A 15,779-nucleotide genomic window follows, 5' to 3' on the forward strand; every position below is an offset into this window, starting at 1 on the left:
ACCGTTAACCAATCCCCGGCAACGTCGCCATAAACTTGTAAAGGCATAAGTTATGATATGAATGAATGAACAATACAAGTCCTTGTCCCCGTTACCAGTTCTCTGGCAACGGCGCCATAAACTTGTAAAGGCATAAGCTATGATAATAATGCCATACAACGATTAAGATGCGGTGATTCTAAATAGCCATATGGATTGTGATGAATGATGGATCATACAAGCTCATGTTACCATAAACTCAATGACATGGAATGGGAATGGAATGTGGATGTTGTGTTATGCTTATTCAGAGCACTTAATTTATGCGATACTACTTCTAGATATGCGTCATTCGTGAGAATCTTGTAGTATACTTTGCGTTGTCACAAGTTTCCTTGCGTTGAAACCAAGTATAATTTCACCGCAAGTTTTTCGGTGTGATTCAAGGTCGAACACAGGGATTGTTTTAGGTTAATTGCATTATATTTGTGATATATGCAACCGGGGGTTTTTTTTTCTCAAATTATAAAAAGGTTGTGTGTACAGGTTTTTAAGAATGCGATAAAGTAAATTGTGCAATAAAGTAAACATAAGCGATAAAAATGTGGTAATAAAGTAAAGTGCGGTAAAAATAAAGTGCGATAAAATAAACCTAAGCTATGATCATACAAGATACAGGTTTCATGATACAAGATACGAGGTTGAGACTAACTGTGAAGGATATACAAAGATCGTGTTATGCGGTGGCAAGGCTTATGTGTGAAATGGAAAGAGAAAGGATAATTAATGTAAACAGCGCAAGTTTCTTAGTTGCGTTAAAGATATAAGTACGGTTCCGCTTTCCTTTGGCATACACCACTCAGTAATTGGCCACATTTCCCACATCTCTGTGGTGAAATAGGGACCAACGTAATGAACGTAAGGTTGCTTCCATCTCTGGAAGTACTTCTTGCTTTAGTTAACGCATTCTTCTAACTTTCTCTCGACAGATCAGAATAGCATCTTCACTTCTGCTCTCACAGGTGAAGATGCCGTTTAGCATGCTTTAGCTAAACATCTTTATTTCTTTAGCACAGATTAAGTTACTTGTTTAATTCATATTAATTGCCAAGGGATTAAGAATACATCATGGAGAAAATGATTTATGGAGGAACGAAAATAGACAGAGAAGTGAAAATGGAAATGATCAAGACATTCAATAATTCAATTTAGTGTCTAATACATGGTTGTGAATGAAGAGATTAAAAAGATGAAATACAATTGATGAATGAGAGTTAGAAACAAATACAAATAAGTGCCAACGTCTTGGCACAGATCTGGAATGGAGAATCGCTTACCGGCGTTGATGGAGTGAATGGAAGGATGAGCTTCCCTTTCAGGCTTGCTCAACCGGTAGAAGGGATCTAAGCACAGAGCTCCACGGTGAGGATCTAGCAGAATCGCACTGAGACTCTGCCTTGTCTCTTCTCTTCCCGGATTTCTTTCGATCAGTACTCAGCTCAGCCTCTCTCTCTCAATGATCTAGCATCAATTAGCTCTCGTATCAAGTATACCCTCGTATCAAGTATATCTTTTTAGTGAATTCTTTGAAGGTATTTATAGGCTGAAGGCTTTGACTCTCTAACTTGTGGTCCCCACTTTATTGTTATGGAAATTCCGAAAATGGTGGAATAAATATTTCTTCTTTTATGCAATCAGTCTGTCGAATATGCACAACGATTAGTTGTACGTGTCACAATCCTCTGCGTTTGTGTTGCTCATTTGCATCTTTCGATCTGTGCTCGAATGCGGTGTTGTTTTTATTATCGCATGCGGTTGAAGTTCAACTCTGGATCGATTGTCGCATGCTTTGTCAATGTATTGATCGTCTCTTCAGTGTTGATTTGATGGGCGCAATATGACGGAGATGCATTGTTCAGTTTCTCTCTGAGCCTTGATCGCAAGCGGTGACTTGGTTTCCTGCAAAACAGACTTGAAATATCCTTTTCTACCATCTTAATGGTCATAGTGGGTGTATTTGCGATAATGTATAATTATTGTATTTTTTAGCTAATTTTCATACAATCAACGCATATTTTCTCACTTTGGCCGCAATATCTGAATAAGGTAGCATAAATAACTTATATTTCTACAAGTTATTAATATCATATATAATTAACCAGTTCATTTATATCACATATAATCGAACTCCATCTTGTCAATTTGAACATTTCAAACTGACCTAAAAAATGACTCTCAACTTTATCCAAGCTACTAAGGGGACCTTATGGACCAATGGCTCCAAGCTCCAACGGTAGGTGGATAACTGACTAAACTCTTTAGCCACGAGATCCACCATCCGTTAACTGCCAGACAGTTCACTAAAGACCAACAGCTGAACTTTTCTTACCACAGATATATTTCTGTGTCCACCGGATATAACCAATCATGAGTACGATTACCCTTCACAGATGCTCGTAAGTACAGCTAGGCCAATTTACCGTTTTACCTCTGTAGTTACATCTCACTTCTTAAGTACCACTGATCCCTCTAATGAACAATACAACATAGTCCAACTATGTGTGAACACCTCTCGAGCCATAAGAAGGTGTGTGGCACCACATCATTCAAGCCCTGGAATTAGCCCTTAAGGAAGCTATCTATCTACTTATCCTTGCTTCAGGGAAGGAGTGAATTCCATCTTGTGTAGCTGAGTTTCTAGCTCTTAAAGGCAGGAGTTCCCAAAACACTCAAGATTGAGGTCGTGTCATCTATGATCGTTTAGGTGAGATGTAAGTCTCCAATATCAACGACGTTATCTATAGAGTCTAATCATCTTGTGGTCCGTTTTTATACAAACTCTTTGTATAGGACACCCTCTCTCGCATGTCTCTACATGAATGGTCAGAATCTACCATCTATAGTAGTTTACAACACTTGCAAACCTCTACAAAGCGGGTCGTATCTATAGTGTCACCAGGATCAGGTATCCCACCTTAATCCTTATACTACAGACCTATTTAGGATGTCACTTAAGGCATGATCCACTTCTATATCACATATACATGCTTAAGTTTACATAAGATAACCATGGAGCTTTGTTTATTGGATATGAGTAAATGCCAGAATGAAATAACAGTTATTTTATTCATAAAACAATATGTATAATTACAAACAACGAGACTCCAAAAGAATTAAGACACTAATCCCAACAATCTCCCACTTGTCCTAATGCCTCGAGAGACTAATATACAATACAATATAAAACATGTACAATATACAATAAACTAGGGCATAACCCAGTATCATCTCCCACTTGGCCTACACAAGGTACCGCATGTCTCGAAGATTCAAACTCTCCAAGTGACCCTCGAACACTTTAGCTGTGAAAGCCTTTGTAAAGGGATCAGCAACATTGTGCTCTGACACGATCTTCATGACTATCACATCACCGCGATGCACAATCTCCACTATCAAGTGGTATTTTCGCTCCCCCGACAATGATTCTGAGGCTCCTTCGAATTTGCCACAACCCTGCTGTTATCACAATAAAGAGTGATAGGCAAATCCATATTTGGAACAACTTCCAAGTTTGAAAGGAATTTCTTCAACCAAACCGCTTCCTTAGCTAATTCACAAGCGGCTATGTATTTGGTTTCCATAGTCTGTGATATATCCTTACTTGATGCTTTGCCACACTACAACCCCTCCATTCAGAGTGAAAACTGACCCTGATGTCGATTTTTTAGAATCTCTATCAGTCTGAAAGTCAGAGTCTGTGTATCCTGTAAGGATCAAATCCTTATCTTCGTACACGAGCATGTATTCCCTCATTCTTCGAAGATACTTGAGGATCGACTTGACTGCCGTCCAGTGATCAAATCTTGGATTGGACTGATACCAACTGACCATCTCTACTGCATAGAAAATGTTGGGTCTGGTACACAACATTGCATACATTAAGCTTCCTACAGCTGAAGCATAGGGAATCTGTCTCATCTCCTCAACCTCTTGAGGTGTCTTAGGACATTGATCCTTAGACAAAACGATTCCATGTCTTAAGAGTAATAAACCCCTCTTGGAATCTTGCATTCTATACTTGATCAACATTTGATCGATGTATGATGCCTGAGACAGCACTAACCGTTTGTTCTTACGATATCGAATGATCTGAATCCCTAGAACATATTGTGCCTCACCCAAATCTTTCATTTGGAACTGGGCAGCAAGCCATTTCTTAATGTCAGTCAGATACTCTACATCATTCCCAATGAGTAGGAAATCATCCACATACAGTACCAGGAAAGCTACTGAGCTATTGATGATCTTCTTGTAAACACAAAGCTTATCAACATTTTAATCAAAGCCAAACGACTTGACCGCAATGTCAAATCTGATGTTCCATGATCTAGATGTTTGTTTCAGCCCATAAATGGATCTATTAAGCTTGCAAACTTTTTGCTCTTGATCTGAAACAATGAACCCCTCTGGTTGAGCATATAGATGGTCTCCTCAAGATTACCATTAAAGAGGGTAGTCTTGATGTCCATTTTCCATATTTCATAATCATAAAATGTGGCTACGGACAGGAGTATCCATATAAACTTGAGCATGACAATAGGTGAGAAAGTTTCCTCATAGTCAACTCCCTCGACCTGGACATAATTCTTTGCCACAAGTCTAGCTTTAAAGGTTTGCACCTTTCCATCTACACCTCTCTTTCGTTTATAGATCTACTTACACCCAGTAGGTCTTACCCCATCAGGTGGATCAATAAGCTCTCATATGTTATTGAAGTACATAGACTCCATTTCCTAGTTCATGGCCTTAACCCATTCATCTTTGTCAACATCCTCCATTGCTTTCTTAAAAGACAATGGATCTTGGATCCTATCATTTGAAATGACGTTTTGGGTTTCAGTCAAACCCATGTAGCAATCCGGTGGGTTCATAACCCTCCTACTACGTCGAGGCAGTCTTAACTCTTGAGCTGATTGACTAGATGTTCTGATCTCAACAACTCTTGTTGAACTCTCAACAGTCTCAGTCTCACTAGAAATCTCACGAAAAACGAGTTTATTTCGTGGCTTATGATCCCAGATGTGGTCTTCTTCTAAGAAGATAACATTTGTAGAAACAAACACTTTGTTCTCACTTGGATCATAGAAATATCCACCTCTTATTTCCTTGGGGTAGCCTACAAAGAGGCAAACCTTTGAACGCGGTTCCAAATTATTTAGGCTAGTCACAAGCACATGTGCTGGATAGCCCCAAATCTTGAAGTGGCGTAAACTACCTTTATGACCTCTCCACAGCTCAAAAAGTGTTTCAGAAACACTTTTCGAAGGAACGTTGTTCAAGATATAGCATACAGTCTCCACTGCAAAACCCCAAAACGAGTCTGGAAGATGAGCATAACTTATCATAGAACGAACCATGTCCAACAAGGTTCTATTTCTCCTTTCTGATACACCATTTTGCTGAGGTGTACCAGGGGCTGAGAGTTGGGACGCAATCTCATGTTCTATCATATAGTTCTGGAATTTGAGGTCCATATACTCTGTACCACGATCAAATCGTAGAGTTTTTTATCTTCTTACCTAACAAGTTTTCAACTTCAGCCTTATACTCTTTGAACTTTTCAAGGATTTCAAACTTACGTTACATTAGGTAGAGATGCTTGTACCTTAAATAATCATCTATGAAAGAGATGAAATATTCATATCCACCTTGAGCTTTAACATTCATCGGACCACAGAGGTCTGAATGTATAAGCTCTAAGGCTTCCTTAGATCTGTAACTTTTCCAGTAAAAGGTCGTTTGGTCATCTTGCCTTCGAGGTATGATTCATATACCGGCAAGGAGTTTTCTTCTAAACTCTTTAAAAGTCCACTTTTCACCAACTTCTCAATCCTATTGAGGTTGATGTGACCTAACCTTAGCTGCCAAAGATGGGCGTTTTCCTTAAGAGAAACCTTTGGTCTTTTAGCTGTTGTTGTCGTACTGAACATTTCAGTGTTAAACAAGGCTTTTATGACTAACAGCCTTAGTACATATAAGTTACATTCCATTTAACCATAACCAATCTCCATTCCATTCTTGAAAATGAACACTTTATTCTAAAAAAAATAGATGGTATACTCTTGTTCAATGAGACAAGAAACCGAGATTAAGTTCCTCTTAATATGAGGAACTACGTAAACATTATCCAGTAACAGATAACATTTCTTGTCAACAAATAACTTCAGCCTACCTACAGCAACAGTTGAAATAACCTCACCAGTACCGACTGGTAGAGTCATCTCTCCTTGTGGCAACTTTTGTCAGGAACTGAATCCTTGGTAAAAGGAACTGACATGGTCGGTAGCACCCAAATCAAGAATCCAGGCAGAATCATCATTCTGTACCAAACACGTCTCCAAGACCAATAAATCAGATTTACTATCTTTCTTCCTCTTTTGGAGAGTAGTGGGATCAATGTCAAAACAACAGACACTACTAGTTACGTCATCCATCCCTTTGTGCTCGACAAGTAAGAACTGACTTTCAAACATATCTTGCAACGAGTCCATGATCTCACGTGCAATGATCATGTTCTCATCCCAAAACATCAGGTATGTTAGCCAAAATGTGAAGTTGGGCCAATGAACTAGCCTTCATCCACACCTCATATGCATTGCGAACACTTGCGGTGCATCAAGGGTCGGGACTTGAGGACACTTCTTAACCATGAAAAATTTGAGGTCGTTTTTCATGAAACATGTTTTACACTATTCTTTCCACTGTATGTATTCGGTCATATTAAAAGCACTAAACAGAAATACTAACAAGTTGCTGAAAAGAAAAACACATTGATCTACATTAGGTTTTAAACAAATACCTATTGTAAAATAAACAACATCCAATAAGGTTCTAGCAAAACTAATATGAATCTTGTGTGACATTTAGTTTCGCAATGACGCTTCAAAGTTTTAGGATAAAAGCCGGCAAAGGGAGGCCAATTATCACTCCTCTGAATTGAGAAGTTCTCAACCAGTCATTAATACCAGAACAACTCTTGCTCTTATAATGACTAGCCATCATTAATTTAGCTAAGAGATCATTAACTTACTTAACAATCTTTCGTAAGTGGACCTATAATTTTAGGTCCTAGAGATCCACCTCAAGCAACCAATTCGAAGGGAAAAAATATGATTGGGAAAAAACCTAAAGTGACCTTATCCATTTCTGGAGTTCACCTTAATCTTGACCAACTACACAAAACCCATCTGAAGGGGGATGCTCCTAGGGTGCCACGAGGGAGTACAGAATGATCTCATGGTGTGAACCAATGACAAGGACCATAGGACGTGTTGACACACACCCTTCACCAACTTACTATAAACACTCTCTCCGTCCACCTTGATATTGACTCATGCAAAAAAACATTTGAAGAGGGATGCTCCCAGGGCACCATGAGGCCAAACATGAATCTCACGGTGTGAACATTCAGGGAGAAATGTGAGTGGAATCATAGACATATCAGATACATCTCTTCCTCCCACTGAGTATTTTATAACCTAAGGTTTAGTTTACTTAGAAAAAAAATGGCTAAGGATTTTAGGTTTGCCCAAGAGTAACTTTTACCTTGGATAGTTGACCAACTTTTGATCACCATCCATTAAACTTTTTAACGGAGTCTTTGACCAAATTTTCGCATGCTTGTTGAAAATCTATCTAATTCACCTTTCCAGGTAGGTTCCCAGGTAGGGGTGTTCTGTTTTCGTCAGCTTGAGAACCCCAGCCTAGACAGAACTCACCTTAGACAAAAGGTCCCTTATAGATAGATTTAAAACAAATTTAATCTTTTATGTCAATTAATTTAATCCTATTAAACTGATTTTAAAAGATTATCTAGTTTACTAAAATCTTTAGAACTATTTGAACTTAGGTATATCTCAATCCAATTTTAAAACCCTTTTAAAAAACTTGAGTTCACCCTAAGTTCGCATGCAACTCTTTCTTATCGATTTTAGTTTTAATTTCCTTTATAACACTTATAAACAGAAACAACCAAAACCACAATGCTAAGCTAATACATGCAAGACATTCATAACGATTATAAGCAGCCTAAGTGTCATGCTCAATGCATTGTTCATTCATTGCTACTTCTTTTGTATAACACTTATACAAAACAATAACGAAACAAGCATAACATGCTTCCATTCACCCTTAGACAATAACACTTATAATAAAAGGATGATGCATGATAATGCTCACTGCATGCAAAATATAGCTATTATATTTCATGATGCATGCACATGCTTTCATGTAATTTCTTCATGCTAGATTATAACATTTATAATACATGATGCATGAATAATTGCACAACCTAAGGTGGGTTTTTAAAACTATATGTCAAACACCATACATCACATGTATAATAAACAAATGTTGATGAATTGGGTAAACTTGCCTAAAAAATCCACAAAAAATAAAACTAATTATTACAAAACGAAGGAGTCTTTGGTTCAAACAGGAAAACCGAGTCTTGAACCGTCCGAGCAAAGCAACGTGTCTCCAACAATCGTGCACCAAACTCCCCATGATCGTCTACACGAAAGAATAAACAATTTGCTCTATTGTTTACCAAAGCTCCCAGAGCTAAACGATCGTTTAGCAACGATCGTGTAACTTTTACTAAGCGATGAAGCCCGAGGTACGCGATTGCCTAGCACGCTCCGCACAACACCAACCTTATGCGATCGTCTAAATGACTACGATGCAGCAAATCACCATCGCCCACATGATTGCTTAGCGAGCGTCTTTGTATCGTATACCGTGTGATTGTGTAGGTAGTAACTAAGTGATGAAGCAAGCTAACTTCACGATCATCTAGTGTGCGCCTTTTACTAAAAGATGAGCATCAAATTCTCCCACTACGACCGTCTAGCACGCGCCTTTTACTAAACGATGAGCACTAAATGCTTCCACTACGATCGTCTACCTCTAGTGCCTACGCGATCGGGTAACCAACGCTACACGATAGAGTAAACGATTTACCCAACAATCGTTTAGTAAATACTACACGATCGTATAGCTGTCTCTTATACACATCTAGATGTGTATAAGAGACAGCCCTTGATATTCTTGGTGTGAGAATCCAGAGGGTGAGCTCTGTGTGGACTTGGTTTGAAGCAGAAATAGGGAGGAACCACAATTATGTAAACGATTGAGCAAGTGGGAGATGGAACAACCTATCGTATAGGTCGATGCCCAATTGTTTAGGAAAAGCTATGTGATCGTCTAGCAAAATCTATGCAATCGTTTAGCTCATTTAGCTAAATGTCTATCGTGTAAAACACTCCACGATTGTTTAGCTAACTCCAAGCTGTCGCTTAGTAAATCTTATTTACTTGACAACTTCTCCGTGAGAATTTTCCGAGAGTGGAAATCTCAAAAACAACTTTTCTTCTTCTCTTTACTAAAAATAGGAAAACATTTTTTCTTTTATCTCATGGTTACGATGAAATCACCAATAACCTCCCACTCAATTGGTTATTAGAGAAAAAAAATATAATTATCCAATAATTAATATTATTATAAATATAAATGATAAGTAACTTACCATAATATATTTATAACCTATATTTTTAATATTTCATCTCATGAAAAATATAAACCATAGTTCTTTTCTATTCCATGGCACTTAATGTAAATCTCATTCACATTAATCCTCCACTTGATGTATCTCATACATCATACCAATCATATCATATATAATCGAATTACCTCTTGTCAATTTGAACATTTCAAATCAACACTAAGAACTGATCCTCAACTTGAACCCATTGAGCTACCAAGGGGACCTTACGTGAATAATTGACTAAACTCTTTAGTCACTGGATCCACCATCCATTAACTATCAGGCACTCTACTAAAGATCGACAGCTGAACTCTCCTTACCACAGATATATTATGTGTCCATCTTAACCAAACAACAGTGCGACAACTATTCACAGATCGCTCGTAAGTATAGCTCGACCAATAACCATTATGCCCCTTTAGTTACATCTAACTCCTTAAGTACCACTGAATCCTCTAATGAACATAAGTCATATTCCTACTATGACTGAGTCCTCTCTTCTAAAGAGAAGCTGTGGCCACTATGTTCAAGCCCCGGAATTAGCCCTTGAGGGAGCAATCTATCTACTTACCCATGTTTCAGGGAAGGAGTGAATTCCATCTTGTGTAAGTGAGTTCCCAGCTCCCAGATCAGACAAGTCCCCAAAAAGGTAGGTATGTTGAGTTGGCAATCTGGCCATTCTTACCCATACTAATCCAAGGACCGTCCTCAAAGGCATAAGTTCCCAAAACACTCAGGATTGAAGTCATGTCATCTATGGTCGTTTAGGTGAGATGTAAGTCTCCAGTATCAACAGCGTTATATACAGAGTCTAGTCATCTCGTGGTCTAGTCTTATACAAACTCTTTGTATAGGACACCCTCTCTCGCATGTCTCTACATGAATGGTCAGGATCTACCATCTATAGTAGTTTACAACACTTGCAAACCTCTACAAAGCGGGTCGTATCTGTAGTGTCACCAGGATCAGGTATCCCACCTTAATCCTTATACTACAGACCTATTTAGGTTGTCACTTAAGGCATGATCCACTTATATATCACATATACATGCTTAAGTTTACATAAGATAACCATGGAGCTTTGTTTATTGGATATGAGTAAATGCCAGAATGAAATAACAGTTATTTTATTCATAAAACAATGTGTATAATTACAAACAACGAGACTTCGAAAAAATTAGGACACCAATCCCAACAATTCAAAGTTCAAATACGATCCGTGGGAAATGAAACAATAAAAAATCGTCCTCTAGATGGGCAAATCTCTAGATTGTGGTATTTTTTTGCAAAATTCATTGAATATCTTGTAACGAGAAAAAGTAGTAGTAGCTTTCAACAAAAAAAAAAATGTATTTATTTAGGAAACAATATGTTTCCCAATTGTGGGCCAATAGATATTTATGGTAATTTAAAAATTCATAGTATCCACAACCATTACATTTAATTAGTATACTTGGCTTAGCCTAAATGATCTCTTAGTATAATTAACGATCGTTCAGGTTATACTAAGGGATCGTTTAGATTTAACTAAACGATCGATTAGATAATACTAAAAGATCATTTATGTATAATACTAAAAGATTGTTATACCTAAACGACCGTTTAGGTTATGCTAAGAGATCTTTTAGGTTTAACTAAACGATCATTTAGATAATAGTAAATAATCGTTTATGTATAATACTAAAAGATCATTATACCTAAACGATCTATTAGTATTATCTAAATGATCATTTAGTTAAACCTATAAGATCTCTTAATATAACCTACACGATCATTTAACTCAGTTACATATCATTTTTCCTCGATGGACTCGCGCTTGGTGTTATCAGTTGTTGCCTACATGTTTTTTTGTTAATGTACTTGGCCTAACCTAAATGATATCTTAGTATAATTAAATGGTCAGTTAGGTTATACTAAGAGATTGTTTAGGTTTAACAAAACGATCGATTAAATAATACTAAAAGATCGTTTATGTATAATACTAAAAGATCGTTATACCTAAACGATCGTTTAGGTTATGCTAAGAGATCTTTTAGGTTTAACTAAACGATCGTTTATGTATAATACTCAAAGATCATTATACCTAAACAATCTAATAGTATTATCTAAATGATCGTTTAGTTAAACCTATAAAATCTATTTGTATAACCTACATGATCGTTTGATTCAGTTATATATCATTTATCCTCAATGGACCCGCGCCTGGTGTTAACAGTTGTTGACTACATGATTAGGGAACTGGGAAGACAGCTACACAAGAAGGAATTTACTCCCTCCCCAATGACGGGACAAGTAGATAAATTGCTCCTTTAAGGACTGATTCCAGGGGCTTGAACAATGTGACACCACACCCTCTTGGACTATGATTTATTGTTCATTAGAGGGATCAGTGGTACTTAAGGAGTTAGATGTAACTAAAAGGACAAAACGGTAATTTTGGCTCAAATGTACTTACGAGCAATTTGTGAAGGGTCATCATACTATTGATTGGTTATATTCGATGACACAGAAATATATCTGTAGTGTGAAGAGTGTAGTTGTCGGTCTTTAGTGGAGTGTCTAACGGATGGTGAATAATTTAATTAAAAAGTTTAATTAATTATTCACATATTGTTTGAGCTCCAAGCTACAGGTCCATGAGATCCCTTCGGTAGCTCACTAGGATTAAATAAGAATAAGTTTTTGGGTTAATTTGAATTGTTCAAATTAATTGAGGGAATTAATTATATATGATATATAATTGATTAAATTTTAATTATATGTGATATAATTACTATAATGTATTTGATACATTATATTATTAAGTATTTATGAGAGGAAATAAATATTTGAATATGATTCAAATATTAATTATATGAATTAGATTCATATAATTAAATTTAATGTAAATATGATTTATATTAAAAGTCTTTGATGAGAGATAATTGAAACTATGGGATATATTGTATTTGATACAATATAAAAACTATAGGTTAGATGTGATTTAACATATAGTTATGTATGTATATATATATATATATATATGTATAATAAATAAATAAATAAATATATATATATATATATAATTTAAATTAAATTAAACTAATTTTTAATTCAATTTGTTTTGAATTATTGGAGGGAAATAACTTCCCTTCCCAATAATCTCTCAACCCACATATTGTGTGGGGAGTTATTAACTTGACCATCTTCTTCCTGCAGAAGGGGTTGGAAAAACAAATACGTTTTTTTTTTTTTTTTTTTTTGCGTGTGTGCTTTACATAAGAGTTCTGTGAGTTTTTGTGCTTCTTCCTCCCCTTTTCCTCTCAATATCAATCCTCCCTTCTCTCTCAACAAAAATCATCAGATCCTACACCTCCTAGATTCTCACTTGAGAATACCAAGGTCATCAATTAGTGGTGTTCAATTGACTATTTTTTGTTTCCATTCGTGATTTGCAGAGGAGAAGGATACGTGAAGAACGTTTTCAAAGGTAAGGGTTTCTGAAATCCTATTTATTTTTTTAAATTTTATAAGCATGTTGTATATTTGTTAAATTAAATGCATGAACTGTCTTTTATTCTTTGTAAAATTTATATTCTCAAAAATGGAAATTTTGGGATGATCCATCGCTTCCACTCAAGGGCCCTTTAGTGGGATCCTTCAATGCCTCAGGAAATACAGATGCAACCTTTTTCCAATTGAGATATGATAGTCAGACACAATGACTAATCCTGGAATTTCATCAATTGACGTCTTTAAATTAGTCATGAACCAGGTCCAAGTAGCATCATTCTCACCGTCCATGATACTAAATGCAATTGGGTAGATGTTATTGTTACCGTCGATGCACGTTTGCTATTAACAACATACCTTTGTATTTCGCATGCCGATGAGTCCCATCAACTACAATGGTGGGATGAATATAGTTTAAGAATCCTCTAATGCATAGTCTTAGTGCCATGAAGACATATCTAAACTAAATTTCGTCTTTTATTTAAAACCAAAAAAAAATACCTGGATTCACAAGTTTAAGTGCTTCACTGAATGCCTTAATAAAGGCATATGATCCCTCTGGCAACCCTCGTACTGAAGGGTTTTATGTCCTAAAACTCGTGGTTTGTAAACAGTAAAACTTATTCTAAAAATTCAATAAGTTGTTATTGAATCTTTTCTTTTTTAGAAATCCAATAAACCTAAGTCCCTTGACTATTACATGAGTACTTGAACTTTATGTGGAAATATATAAGTAGATCAGGTTCGAGTAAATAGTCAAAATGGTCTATAGTATATGAATAAGGTTGGGTACCTTATTTTGGTAACACTATTGGATGTGGCCTACTCTGTAGTTGTTACAAATAATTGTAAAGTACTACAAACGAAGTGATCTTAATTTGTTCATGTTGGGACATGAGTAGTGGGGGTATCCTATGCAAATAAGTTTTGTGCAAGATCGAACCATGAAACCAGTCACTATTACATTATAACGTTGTTTACTATTTAAGACTGACTATTTCAAAGCGATGACTTAGGTAACTTGACCTTAATCCTGAGCTAACTATGAACTCCTGTTTGTTCGGGATTATCCTTTGATCTGCAAACAGTAAGAGTAGACCACTATCTCTGCTCAATAAGCCTCCCATTCAATTCAGTTTAATTTTGGTGTCCAAACATTTAAAACACTTCAATGGGAGAATAAAAGTTATTAGCTCTCATGTCCTTAAGAGTTCACACCGTGAGATCCATGCTTGGCTTCATGTCGATTTTACCTCGACTGTTCCATTCGAAAAATGTTTGTATGGGTCAATAACAAGGTGAATGAAGGAAGTCGTTCATAGTAAGTGGGTGAAGGAAATGTGTCAACATTGTCCTATGGTCTCCTCCATTAGTTTGAACCGTGAGATTCCTATGTTGTATCTGCTGTTGTTTTTATGCGGCATTAGCTAGTCGTTAACCGCAACGATCCCCATGGAGGGTTGTAACATAGGATTCGAAATAACCCAAGCTATAGTAAAATGAACAGAGTCTTATAGTTCCATCTTGAGTATTTGTCTTCTATTTCGGAGGCATACTCATACCGTTCTGTAACATCTGAAAATGGCGAGTCTACACTTACAAGACTTACTAAGTGTTAGTAATGATCTTGAGCCGAAAATGATAACTAAATGACTATCAGAGTATGATTTATTCTGGAGATAGTATTTGATCAAGAATTGTCTTGCTTTTGTGAAGGAATTCTTGACTGCCCCTCGGTAGCATTTGTTCTAAATCACTTAAGTATCGTTAAAAAAATAATGATTATGGGTACATTGTCACTTTGCTAAGACTTGATTGGATTTAAAAGAAATTCACTTATAGAATTTGTTTATAATTTCAGAATGACGAGTCAATTGTACAATTGTTGACATCAGACAAACTTATCGGGGATAACTATTGACAATTGTTGACATCAGACAAACTTATCGGGGATAACTATGTGACATGGAAATCAAATTTGAACACGATACTTACGATAGATGATTTAAGATTTGTCTTAACGGAGGAATGTCCTCCCATTCCTAGCTCTAATTCCATCTGAACTGTTCGGGGAGCATTTGATAGATGGGTCAGAGCGAATGATAATGCTTGTGCTTATATTATCGCCAGCTTGTCTGATGTTTTGGCAAAAAAACACAAGAATATGAGTATTGCCAAAGAGATTATGGAATCTCTGAGAGGGATGTTTGGACAACCGTCCTTCGCCCTAAGGCATGATGTTATCAAATACATTTATAACAATCGCATGAAAGAGGGAACCTCAGTTCGTGAACATATCCTAAACATGATGGTCCATTTTAATGTGGCAGAAGCAAATGGCGCTATGATGAATGAGAGAAGCCAAGTTGGTTTTATTCTAGAATCTCTTCCGGAGATTTTTCTGCAATTCTGTACGAATGCATTAATGAATAAAAATGAATACAACTTAACCACTTTATTGAATGAGCTATAGGCTTTCCAGACCATGTTGAGAACTAAGGGTCTGGAATCAAAAGTAAATGTTGCTTCTATTGTGAAGAGAGGAACGTCCTCCAAGCCTGATGTTGCCTCCTCTTTGCAGAGTAAGAGTATTCTAGTGAAGAAAGACAAAGGGAAAGGGAAGAAGAAGCCTGCTTGGCAAGAAAAGCAAGAAAACCGCTACAGAGAAAGGGAATGTTTCAACTGCAACAAAGAAGGGCACTAA

Source organism: Benincasa hispida, chromosome 1 (assembly GCF_009727055.1).
Source record: "Benincasa hispida cultivar B227 chromosome 1, ASM972705v1, whole genome shotgun sequence".
NCBI lineage: Eukaryota > Viridiplantae > Streptophyta > Magnoliopsida > Cucurbitales > Cucurbitaceae > Benincasa > Benincasa hispida.